This window comes from Odocoileus virginianus, chromosome 32 (assembly GCF_023699985.2).
Source record: "Odocoileus virginianus isolate 20LAN1187 ecotype Illinois chromosome 32, Ovbor_1.2, whole genome shotgun sequence".
In the NCBI taxonomy this organism is placed as follows: domain Eukaryota; kingdom Metazoa; phylum Chordata; class Mammalia; order Artiodactyla; family Cervidae; genus Odocoileus; species Odocoileus virginianus.
Window position 1 is genome coordinate 2,921,799 of NC_069705.1, and position 13,153 is coordinate 2,934,951.

The window sequence follows — 13,153 nt, forward strand, 5'->3', positions numbered from 1 at the left end:
AGAGGAAGTGAAACTGGAAAAAACAAACAAAAAATCACCAGGAAGGGATGAGAGTCCTGGTCAGATAACCAGGCTTCAAAGCCGTGGTTGTTCTCAGAGGAGGACTCAGACCTACAGGAAGGGGAGAGTGTGCAGCTGGTGGGGAGTGGATGCTCATGGTGGATACAGACCGAGGGCAGCAAGACCAGAGACATCGCTTGCTGCTCCACAGTGGGGCTGTGAACCTGAATGTGTACGTGCATACTAAGTTGCTTCAGGCATGTCTGACTCTCTGGAGTCTCATGGACTGTAGCCCATCAAGCTCCTCTGTCCATGGGGTTCACCAGGCAAGAATACTGGGTTGCCATTTCCTTCTCCAGGGGATCTTCCTGACCCAGAGATCGAACCTGCATCTCTTAGGTCTCCTGCCTTGGCATGCAGATTCTTTACCACTAGCACCATCTGGGAAGCCTGTGGACCCAAACTGTTTAGGACACATTTAGGGTTTGAACATGGCTGGGTCTTTAGATTCAAGGTCTTGAGAGCCTTTAACAAAAATGACCTTTCTCATTTGTAGTTACATTATTTTTCTATTTCATCTCTGATCCACTCCAGATTTTAACCAAAGATTCACCCTTATCAAAGGGATAGAAGAAATTTACCTGGTGGCTTGAATTACAGATATGGTCATGATGCCAGAAAACCACAAGGATGAGTAAATATACAGGCAGTTATAATTTTAGGCTGAGGTAGACAGCTGAGGTGGTGACCCTGTCACCATCCACATCTCCCAAAGTCTTGCAAATGTCATCAGCAGGAAATCTGATGGATTTACTGTGAATGGATCCATTGGGAGATGTCAGTGTAATTGCACCGATTTCAGATGATTCTAGTAGAAAAAAACCAGGGAGCTCGGGCCTGGTGTACTAGGAAGACCCAGAGGGATCGGGTGGAGAGGGAGGTGGGAGGGGGGACCGGGATGGGGAATACATGTAAATCCATGGCTAATTCATTTCAATGTATGACAAAAACCACTGCAATGATGTAAAGTAATTAGCCTCCAACTAATAAAAATAAATGGAAAAAAAAATAAAATTAAAAAAAAAAAAAAAAAAAACAGGGAGATTTTTGTGCTTTGAGGCTGTCCTACTGGGGAGAAACATATTTTTTCTGCTGGGTTTTTGAAGTGATGATAATGTCTTACCTACAGCTGAATAGCTTCTTGACAGACCCAGTAGATGCTACAGAACTTCACGCTCACACCCCTACCCCACCTCTCAAAGCCCTCTGGCTCCTAAGATCCTGGTTCCTGTCTTTCTCACCACACTGGTTAGTTTCCTTCACAGAACCTCTTTTCTTGTCCAGTTAATTCTAACATACCCTGGATTATGCTCTCAGTCAGATCCTTTCACTGTATATACTTTCACTCTCATTTAAATGATCGCATGTTGTACGTGGAGGTCTCCCCATTCCTCCCCAGCCTACCCTGAGTTCCAGATCTCTGGTTCTAACGGAAAACCAGACCTGTCCGATGGGTCCCCTAGATACTGTAAGCTCAGCCATTTTCACACTGAATTTCCTGTTGGCTTAAGCCGATCACAATTCATGCCCTCCCTCCAGCCCCTGCAGAGCGGGGAGTGTGTGGACCTCCCTCTCAGGGCCTCACAGAGGCCTTGGGGGGGATGTGCTCTGAACAGCTAGGAGCGCTTCCAGCCAGAAAGGCTGTGATTAGGCAGCTATTACTGCCGGCCTGCATACACAATTTCCTGCTCATGAAAATCACATCATGAATTCCTTATTTGCCATTCAGAGTCCCCCGTGGCCTGGACTCAGGCCACTTCTGGACTCTTACCCCTCTCTCCAAATGTGCCCTGAGTTCTGCACCATCTCAAGATGTATGCAGCTCTTTCTTTCCTGGCCTCACTGCTCAATGCTTCTTGGTACCACCCTTCTATCTTCTCTGCCCACCAAAAGCCTACTCATCTTTCAAGATCCATCTGGAAAGCTACGTCTAACATGAAGCCATCCACAGGCATCTTGAAGGCCTCTCTTTTTCTTCTTTGAGTTCCTATAATGCTTGTCCCATCTTTCCTGTGGCTTCCCTCATAGCTCAGTCTGTCTATTGTGCAGGAGACCTGGGGTTCAATTCCTGGGTCAGGAAGATCCCTGGAGAAGGAAATGGCAACCCACTCCAATATTCTTGCCTGGAGAATCCCATGGACAGAGGAGGCTGGCGGGCTACAGTCCGTGGGGTTGCAAGAGTCGGACACGACTTAGCGACTAAACCACCAACCCAGTCCTACTAGAGTAAGAGGTTAAGGGTTGTGCTTAGCCGTTCCATGTGCCTGGCACACCCAGACGGCCTAACTCACTGGTACGCCATGAAAAATGATTTGCCTAAAACGTTTTGTCTGTGTTTACATAAAAGCTAAATGTGTCTCATACAGCAATGGGGGGCAGTGCTGGCTTTTGGAGTTTGAATAGCTCCCTCTCAGATGCACGTGTGCGTGAGTATACACAATGAATCCCTTGTGTGCCTGGGTTTAGACACGTATGAAGAAAGGAAAGACCCTTGCTTCTGCAATTGGCAAGGCTTGTTTCCTGCGTCAGCTCTGCCTTTCCGTGTCTTTTTGGTCAGCAGTCCTCACACTTCCTGGGCTTCCCTTTATCAGTGATAAAGGAACTCCAATGCAGGAGATGCGAGAGACTCAGGTTTGATCCCTAGTTCAGGACGATCCCCTGAAGGAGGAAATGGCAACCCACTCCAGTATTCTTGCCTGGAAAATCCCATGGACAGAGGAGCCTGGTGGGCTACAGTCCATGGTGTCGCAGAGCCAGACATGACTTAATCACTAAACAAAAACAGCAGTTGCACTTATTGCTTCTCCTTTAGGATGAATTTTCCCTGACCTCTTGATTTTGACTATCCTTGCCCCTCTCATCACCAAGTGTTAATATTTTACATACTAGCGTTCCTGTTCTAACATCCTTTTGCTTAGTTGCTAAGTCATGCCCAACTCTTTGCGACCCTGTGGACTGTAGCCCGCCAGGCTTCTCTGTCCATGGGATCCTCCAGGCAAGAATACTGGAGTGGGCTGCCATTTCCTTCTCCAGGGGATCTTCCTGACCCAGGGATCAAACCTGTGTCTCCTGGATTGGCAGGTGGATTCTTTACCACTGAGTCACTAACATCCTTGAGTCAGCTTATACAGCCTATGTCTACTGTCAGTAATAAAGATTCTTACAGTGACGTGTTATTGAAACACATTCTCTTTTTAACGGAGATCTTATTATAACACGTATTTATAGCAGTGACAGGGCCCAGAATAAGGCCTGGAGGTCGGACAGGACTTTGAAGATACTGACTTAAGTGATAAATGATCTATTTTTTTTTAAAAGATGCTAATAATGCTTGGAAAGAAATAGTAATATTTAAAATAATCTATCCATCAGAGTTAAAAAGGTTGCCTGCACAGAGTTAAAAGGGCTATGTGTACAGAGTCATCTGTATACTTTAGAGACCTGGGGGGTCCAAGGGATATGTCTACAAGCCGGTATTCCTGCTGTCCAAGAAGACAGGCCCGGGTGAGCTAGATCTCCACAAGGGTGGATTACCACGACTGCTGTAGAAATAAAAGGCCCCGTCTTGAGCTCATCTGTGTTTAGATCTCAGGATTTTATGTCAGGCGGATGCAGACCAGATGTGAGTTTGTCTCTGGTGCTGCCCCACTCTAGGGCTTTTCTGTGGTTCCCTCTCTAAGGTGTTTCTTGTCTCCTGGGGTGGGGGTGGGGGATGCTGGGGGCACAGATGCAGAGTGGCCGCGTGGCCTGCAAGCCGCGTGGTGTGCTGGATGCTTCTCGGCGAGCCTGCTGACGGCACGAGCCCGTGGAACTGCTCCAGCCGCCTGGCACATGGGGAGAAGTGCTCGCTGGGGGCGCCAGGATGGGAGGATGTCTTGTCCTTCTTGTCCTGTTCCTGGACTGACCTGGGGAGAAACAGCACGAAGAACAGAGGGTGCAGGACGGCAGATAATACCAAGGAACTCATTGAGTCTGATGCCTTCTGTAAAGATGTTACTACAGAACGACTACCAGAAATTAAAAGCATACTTTTCCTTCCCTGGTGGCTCAGCTGGTAAAGGATCCACCTGCAATGCGGGAGACCTGGGTTCGATCCCTGGGTTGGGAAGATTCCCCTGGAGAAGGGACAGGCTACCCACTCCAGTATTCTGGCCTGGGGAATTCCATGGACTGAATAGTCCATGGGGTCGCAGAGAGTTGGCATGACTGAGGGACTTTCACTTTCCTTCCTACCTAAAACTGGGACCTCCCCTAGTCCCACCAACTCATAAACATTTGCCCAAGTCACAGCCTTGGAGTTACCCCGAGTTACTCCCTTTTCGTTCCTCCCTCTGCCATGCAGCACAACCACCATCCACTCCACCAGAAAATGCTGTGTGGTCACATTCCAGTTTGTATCCTGAGCCTGCCTCCTCTCTCCATCTTTTCTGTTACCACCCTGATCCTGGCCACCGTCACCCTCTGGACTACTATAGCAGTTTCTTCATCAGCCTGCCTGCTTCCTCACATGCCTTGCTGAGTCACTCTTCTACATAACAGAGTCATCTTTGGAAAATGTAAACCAGATCACATCGTTCCCAAGTTAAAACCCTCCAAAGACTCCCCATTGCACTTGGAATGAAATCCAAAATTCTCACCAAGGCCTCCCCCAATTTTTTTTTTTAAAGCATCCCTTACTCAGTCAACACATTTTATTACTTTAAAAATATACTTAGGTGGCTGCACCAGATCTTAGTCGTGGCATGTGGAATCTAGTTCCCTGACCAGGGATCGAACCCTGGTCCCCTGTATGGGGAGGGCGAGTCTTAGCCACTGGACCACCAGGGAAGCCCCAGTCAACACATGTTAATTGCCCTTCCACTATGTTTGAGTTACAGGGCTTATGGACTGAGGTCTTCAATGTGTGTGATTTTTGGTCTAGAAAAACAAAGCTTGCCTTTTTAGGTCACATGTTATTTTCCTCAGTTTAAGTGAAAATCTACTTGGCAATACACTGCATACCTGGGAGATGCTATGGACTATAATTAGACCCAATCTGAATGATGCACCCCCCGTACCACCCCCACCCCCCAGATCCCTGCTTGAACAGGACAGACCTCACCTATCAAATGAGTCCCTCTGACTCCACAGGACAGTCACTGTGATCTAAGAAATCAGATAACCCTGGTTATTAGAGCTACTTAAAGGAAGAGTTAACACACTTGAGTGACCGCCTGACTGCGTCTCTTAGTGAAACAGTAATTGAGTTTTAATGAACGGGCTTCACAACTGTTCCCTCTGCTCCTGGATGGCTCTGGGTTTGGCTTCTCAAGGATCCTGGTGAGGCCTAGCAGTCTAGCCTTGAACTGGGTGAAATATTTTTATACTTAAAGCTTAGTATCTATGCAGTATATATCTGAAACAGTTATTAAACAAATTACAGATTATACTATACATATTTTGTATTTTCTAAGTATAAAATTTTGACATCATGTATTGTTTTGCAGTATATGTATTTTTATTCATTTAAAAAATGTGTTACTTTTCCCATATAAATTTTTAAGTTGATATGTTGTATATTCCTTTAAGAAATTTTTTTTTTTGGCTGAGTGGCATATGAGTGGGATCTATAGTATCTTAGTACAGTATGTTTTTGTATGACTAGTTCTTCCCCCGCCCCCTGCCCCCATAAGGATAAAAATCACTCTGGCATCACGATCTTATTTCCAGAACTTTCTGTATATTTTTGTACTTTTAACACCATTACCAGGACCTGTGAAGGGGGTAGCACCTTTATAAATAGGTTATGGAAATTCATATAACATATTTTGAATCCTAAATCACTATGTTTGTGAAAAGCGTTTACATAAGAACATGTCGACTAAAAGCTGAAACCCACGTAGAAAACTAAGAAAGTCTAAGGGAACCCATTCTTCCACTGGTCTCACTGTCCCAGATCCCTTTGTCTGTGTCCATCGCAGAGGGCGGAGCTCCAGAGGTGAGCGGGATGCACTTCCCCTTGTTCTGTTTCTGTCCCTGGGAGAGACTAAGGATGACCCACACCACCTCATACCAGTGCCCCTCTGAAACAGTACCCCCCAAATAATCTATATAATAGATAATAATCAAAACAGTATCTACCATATAATTACCAAAATAACATCTACTCTCTTTCTGGGGAGCACATCCACAAAAAATATTATGTTTTCGCACATTATGCTATGACTTAGTTTTGTAGTTTTATCATTTTTCAGCTGTCTTATTTTTTCATTATTGTATTAACTATTGTGAAAATGTACTTTAGGATCAGGTACACCTTAGCCAGCCCTTTATGACTCAAGACATGTGTGTCGATATGAAACATATTGATACCTAGATCACTGTGCTGATCTCTTAGTATCTAACTGAGAAAGACTGGAAAACTTCTTCAGATAACTTGACAGGTGTGTTACAAACCCTGGAGAAAAGGTGATTAATCCTGACTTGATCTCCGTTTTCCTTGTATAGGACAGGGAAGGAAACAGTTGAAGCCACAGGGGTGCCCCCTATGTTCTGCATGGCCAGTCCCCATGACCTAGAAATTGAGTCCCCTGCAGTCCGGCACAACAGCCCCTGCTCAAGTTTTTGGTTCATCCTCCAAACCAGATTCTGCACTTAAGCCCCAGTAAATAGAAATTCTGGAGACATCATTGAACAGAGCGATGGCAGACACCTCAGCAGAGGAAAGAAAATCAATGCTTTAACAATCCACCTATCACTGCCCGGAGGGGGGGATGTTGGTGACAGCTGGAAGGCTCTGAAGAGGTTCCTTACTCCCCAGAGGGCTTGGTGGTGCTGGCTCTAATCTTTACAGGACTCATCACTAACCCAGCCTCCACGGGGGCCTCCATCTGCCCAGTGGGGACTGTCACATGACATGGATGGAGGAGGCTTGACCAATGACTTGTACCTACATGTGTGTGGATGCCCGTTAGCTATTTATTGACCATCTCCGTTGCTTTGCCACGTTTTGGGGCCAGCGCACAGACACTATTTTTCATTCCTTTGGGAAACGCTTGCTTCTCCCGCTGTTTCCCAAATCACAACTGAGTTCCTGTGGGGACCTCATCACGAGGTAACCCACTCAAGGGTGTCGGGGCTGGGGGCCGAGCCACCGAGGTCCCAGGGCATCCGTGGAAGAGGGATGACCTCGCCTGGGCCGGGGGCCGTCGAGGCAGGAAGCAGGCTGAAACTGCCGGACTGCGGGCTCCTGGAGGTGCTTCCTGCAGGCAAACACGGTGCCTGCCTCCGGGACGACGGCCCTGTGCCCGCAACTCCTCGGCCTGGGGACTTCCAGCGCTCCGTTTGGCCAGGCAGTGGACGGGGCACCAGGAGCCAGAAGACTGCGTTTTAGCTCTGGTCCCGCCTTGGCACAGCCGCGGGGCCTCTGCAGACGGGGCGGCAGGTGGAGAGCTGGCCTCCCCCTGCTGGACGCTGGCCCTCCCGAGTCTCCTTCATTATACCGGGGTTCAAGATACCCCGAACTCCGCCTCCCGAAGAAAACCTACAAGGCCAGGGCACCCGTGGCCCCGAGGGCATGTGTGTGTGTCGGGGGGCTTTCTCATCCACACCCTCCTGCCTGCTCTCCACCCCCATCCGCCACCTCCCTCCGCGGCCCCCCAGCGGCCGTCAGGGGTCCCTGCAGACCTCACTCCCCGCAGCGGCGGGGCTCGGGGCTCACCGCTTTCCGACCTTCGCGCGCGACGAGTACACGCTCTCTCCGGGGCGGGCGTCCTAACCCCCCAGGGCCGCGCAGACGGCGATCACGGGATTAATTCTCCCCAGCGCCGTCTGCAAAGTTTTGGTGAGTGAGTCGGCCCAGGGCGGGGAGGGCCGCCCAGAGCGGCGAGGGGCCAGACGGGTGGGAGGGAGGGAAGGGGTCCGGAAAGAGGAAGGACCACCCTCGCCGAGGAGACACCGACCCTCTCTCTCTCGGCCGGAGCCCGGCTGCCGCCGCGTCCTCGCCCCCCTCCCGCAACTTCTCGGGCCTCGGGCGCGCGCGGAGCCGCCACCTGCGGGGTGGTCTCGGGCGCGCCCGGCGCGCGGGGAGCCGCTCGGGCCGGCGCGCCCCCCGTCCCCCGCCCCGCCCGCGGCTCGCCATCCCCCAGCCCCAGCCCCAGCCCCGGCTCCGGGCTTGGCGGCGGCCCCGCGCTCCCCGCCCGCGGGTCCCCGGAGGCTCGGCGGCCGCCGGAGTGGGAGGTGGAGCCGAGCCCGCGGCGCCGCGCAGGAGGAGCGGCCGGCGCTGGGAGCGGCCGGCAGCGCCCGGCGGTGAGTCGGGGCTGGGAGCGGGCGCCGCGGGGGCCGTCGGGGGCGTCCCGGCGCCCCCCGGTCCGCCACCTCCGGGGGGCTCGCGGAGGCAGGGCCGCGCACAGGGGGGTCGCGCCGCAGGGAGGGGAGGGAAGGGAGAGGGGCGAGGGCGGCTGCGATCGCGAGGCGCCGCGCCCGCAGGTGGGTGCGCGGGGTCGCCGGCGAGGCTTCCCGAGAGGGGTCGCGCGCGGCCGCGCCGGGGTGCCTCTGGCTTCACTAGCCTCCGGCGGCGGCCTTCAGCTGTTTAATGACTTTCTCGAACACCCACTTTAAAAGTAGCCTCTGCACGTGCCCGCGTGACCGCTTTGCTGCTCCGCACCGAGTCGTCTTCCCTGGGATGGAGCGGGCGCGGGGGGCGCGCCTCGGCGGCGGGAGGCAGCCGGCCCTCTGGCCTGGGACCCGGGCCGGGGGCGATCGCGCCCGAGGGTCGCCGCGATTCGGGGTGCTGGGAGGAAGTGCCGTGTGCGGCCCGTGGAGGGGCCATTCGAGGGCACTGGTCTGGGGTGGGGCGGAGGGCGGAGGGCGGGGGGGGGTGAGGAAGGCGATACAAAGACTCCCAAAGTTGTTGTTTCCGCGGCGCTTCCTGCACCTGCACTGGCGTCGGGGACTTTGAAGTTATCTTTCCATCGATGAGCGAAGGGACGGGAGAGGAGGAGGCGAAACAGCGGCGTGCAAGCCGAGACAGCGAGCCCTGGGAAGCACCAGCTCGTGATAGAGGGGGTGTTTCGCAAACTCCACTTTATTCTGATTTCAAAGCCTCTGAGTGGTTTTTACTTAATGTTATTAGAGAAGTCTATATAATAAAGATAATTAGCTGTTCTTTCACGTCTTTTTTACTAGAAATTGAAATTTAGTTCTGCCGGATTTCTTGTATTTTGTTCATATTTTCATTCCAGAAAGTCATAATTATCATAGCGTTACTGGCCACAATGAAGTTATGAAAAAGCCCTGCCCAGTGGTGTCATGTTGCTAATTGGAAGGAGAAAAGTCTTTCAAACTTGGATATAGAAGCATAAAGCAAAAACGAAGCTTTAGTTTTAGAAAGTGATTTGAACACGTGTGGTGGTGTTCAGTCCCTACATCAGTCCGACTCTCTGAGACTTCATGGACAGCAGCAGGCCAGCCTCCCTGTCCTTCACTGTCTCTGGGAGTTTGCCCAAGTTCATGTCCATTGAATTGGTGAATAATAGAATGTGGAGTGGGTTGTTGTGCTTCCAGAGAAGGTCGGTTCCTGGAAAACTAGAGATGGGCCACTACGTTTGAAATATGTGATGGTTCTTTCTATCCTGTATGTGCTCTAAAGTGTATGGTATTGAAATGCTTTAATTCTGTTCATCTTTGTGTTCCAAACCGGAAACTGTATTAATGAAGTTCAAAGCAAAATCTCCAGCTTTTGGATTCACCAAATTATACTGAAGTGATGGGAACTTTGGCTTTGCCATCTCAGACTCCTGGTCTCCAAACAGCCTCCCCTTTATTAACTGTATGACTTTGGGCAAGCTCACAGCCTTGGTTTCCACTTTGTTAAAAGCCAATAATATCTCTCACTTTATGAAGCTGTTCGGGAAAAGGAAATAACACTTAGGGACTTACCCCTAGCATCGGGAGCACAGTAAATGCTCTGGAAAAGTTGTCTCTTGTCTTCCTTCCGGATCTGGCATGTCTCAGTGTAGTTGTTTTTCATTTAAACTTCCTTCTGCCTTGCCACTTTGCTTCCTGTCCATTCATTCAAGTGCCCTTGACTGAAGAACCTCAGATGCCGCCCTGTCTGGGTGTTTGGAAACAGTGGGGGCGGGCGATACTGCAGGTTTTTCCTGTTGGTGAGCCTCCATCGTGAAGTCACAGGTTGATGAATTGTCCTTCCTAGTCTTCATGATGCTCCAGATCTGTCCCTGGTATAATGTTGTCACATTGGGGCTCTTAGCTTGTGTGTCCAGGCCAGCTCGGGCCTGGCAGGGTGGGGGGCTTCATAAATATTTGTGGATTTGAAAGACAGGATGTAATGAAGTTATTCTTCAAGTCACATTTTTTTTTTTCCTAGTGAAAACACCTTGGAATTCTAAATGATGGCTCTACTGTATTTTTGGGCTAATAGAGGTTATTATGGAAGGCAGCTCAGGTAGACTTTATTACCTATCGATTTGGCCTGGTGGTGGGTGAAGCAGTCTTGGAAAAACTGCAAAGCAAAGTCAGAGCAGCGGCTCCACCACTAGGGGCCCCCTCTGCATAGTATATCAGCCAGGCTGTTCTTTCCCATTATTATGTCCTTTAATGCAGCGGTCCCCAACCTTTTTGACACCAGGGACTGATTCAGTGGAAGACAGTTTTTCCACGGACTGAGGGATGGGTGGGGGATGGTTTCAGAAAGATTCAAGTGGATTAAATTTATTGTGCTCTTTATTTCTATTCTGATTACATCAGCTCTGCCTCAGACCATCAGGCATTAGATCCTGGAGGTTGGGGACCCCTGCTGTAGTGTATCAATAGCAAAGGAACTGAACTTCTAGGGTTCTCCATATGGAAAAGGGCAACCTTGTGTGAGAAGCATTACTGAAGGCCTAAAAATATGTGCTGGTGGTCTTAAATGTCAGATTCGGTAGCATTTTAGAATAACTTTAAAATTAGAGGTTTAAAAGAGATTTAGGAATTGGGTTTTTTGCTTTGTATATCCTTATATTCCAATATAGGATTTGAAAAACTGTCTAAAAATTCAAATCTATGCTTTTGGCCTAGTATTTTCAGGGTTTAGGGAGAGTGTTTTTGGTTGAGCTTATTTTTATCTTTTAATGTGCTTAATATTGCTTTGTTTCCTCAATTGGTACTTGGAGCACTAATTACTTGCTTCTCAAGAAATTTATCTGGCCAGCAGAAGCTGCTGGTGTCTTTTTTAAAAAAGGGGCTGCATGAAATTTCACACATAAAAAGTATATTTTATTATATTCTGAGAATGTATCGTTGAAAAGCACTTTTCTTCTGGGAGTTTTTGAAAAACGCTCTTATTTCCAGACTCTAACCTGAATGAAGCTAGTCAGTCTTGACACTATTGGACAACTTGAAGGTGTGTTGGTGTTTTTATTTGTCAGATGGAATTGGCTATTTGGTAGAAAAAAAACACAAGGTATGTAAGCAAACATGATGACTGAAAATATTGACATATTGTTTATGGGTGAGAAAGGGAATATTGTGCTTTCAGCTTTTCAGTAAAATTATAATTACAGTGACAAAGTAAATACCAATCGGTGAAGTAAAACTTAACAACAGTTACAGAAGAGTTCAGTGCATTGCAAGCCCCAGATTTTACCGAGGGATTTCTTATCAGTTCAGAAAGTCATCAGACTTCTGATTTTCATATGATGGAACTTTTATTTTTCAGTATTTTTAATGGATGTGTAATTGATTTAAAATATGTTAATTTCTGCTGTAAAGGTGGGGTGATTAGGATATATATTCTTTTTATATTGTTTTCCAGTATGATTTATCATAGATACTGACTATAGTTCCCTGTGCTATCCAGTAGGATCTTGTTGAGTCTGCATGAAAGCTTACGTCTGCTGACTCCAACCTCCCACTCCACCCCTCCCCCAGCCCCCTCCCCCCCGTCTGTTCTCTATGTCTGTGAGTCTGTTTCTCTTTCATAGATATACGTTCATTTGTGTCATGTTTCAGATTCCATTTATAAGTGATATTATATGGTATTTGTCTTTCTGACTTATTTCACTTAGTGTGGTAACCTCTTGGTCCACTCTTTATCCATTCATCTGTCGATAGACACTTAGGTCGCTTCTGTATCTTGGCTATTGTGAATAGTGTTGCTATGAACATAAGGGTGCGTGTTTCCTTTTGAATTGTAGTTTTGTCTGGATGCATGTCACATGGTGACCCTTTAAAACCAGGCAGTCTGGTCTTTGCTGCCTTTCTGTCAAAGTCTAGATGATTACTAAGAACTGGGGAAGAGGAATTTCTGCTTCGAGAAGGTTGTAGATCATTCTTATTATCCCTTCCCCACGAGTAAGCTAATGCCTGGGAGTTATGTTTGGGATTCTGAGCACGTCACAGAATCACACAGATCCTGTTTGCACAACAGCTCTTCTCTGGAGCTGAGTGAGTGCCGCGGTCCCTCAGACACCCAGCAGTGAGGGCTCCCCATATTCGTGCCCCACCTTCCCCCCCAGAAGGTGGCTGAGGTTCAGCCACAGCAGTGTGTATAGAGCCGCGTGCAGAGCGTTTGAGTTTGGACTGGAGCCCCGGAGCTGACCAAGATGATGGCTGCCGAGGGTGGGAGGAGCCGCCTGTTTACACCTGGGAGTCTTTTTTTAGGAACTTGCGCTTGGGTGGTGCTGGGTGCACTGAAACAGAACCGCTAGAGTTGGCAAAGAAAAGTTTGGATCCTGCGATGTAGTGGCACGCTGCTTTGCACAGATCATTTTAGTTGCTGTTTTCAGAGAGTGGGAAACATAACGTCTGGTTTTCCCGGGGTCATGTCTGATCCTTTGTTTCCTTTTCACACCCAGGGATATTTGAGTTGATGGAGGAAGAGGGAAGTGGGAAATAGGAAGGAGGGGATGGGAGTTGTCTGTTTACACTGGATACCGAGGCGCGTGGGCACACGCCCTGCAACTTGATAATAGAGGCCGTTCAAAAGAACCTGCCCGCCAGTGCAGGAGATGCAAGAGATGCAGGTTCAATCCCTGGGTCGGGAAGATCCCCTGGAGGACAAAATGGCAATTCACTCCAGTATTCTTGCCTGGGAAGCCCCATGGACGGAGGA

General features: G+C 49.0%; 1 protein-coding gene across 3 annotated transcripts in view; it reads left to right on the forward strand.

Annotated features, from left to right (window-relative positions):
• The first annotated feature begins 7,721 nt into the window (after window positions 1-7,721).
• The window catches only part of CSGALNACT1 (chondroitin sulfate N-acetylgalactosaminyltransferase 1), a 321,684-nt gene continuing 316,252 nt past the window's right edge, over window positions 7,722-13,153 (forward strand). For 2 of the 3 annotated variants that reach the window (XM_070459782.1, XM_070459781.1), the window contains exon 1: window positions 7,722-7,882. The gene's annotated coding sequence lies outside the window, so the exon portion shown is untranslated. Of the gene's footprint in view, window positions 7,883-8,263; window positions 8,347-13,153 lie in introns of those variants that run through there. The other variant, XM_070459783.1, reaches the window with a different exon arrangement.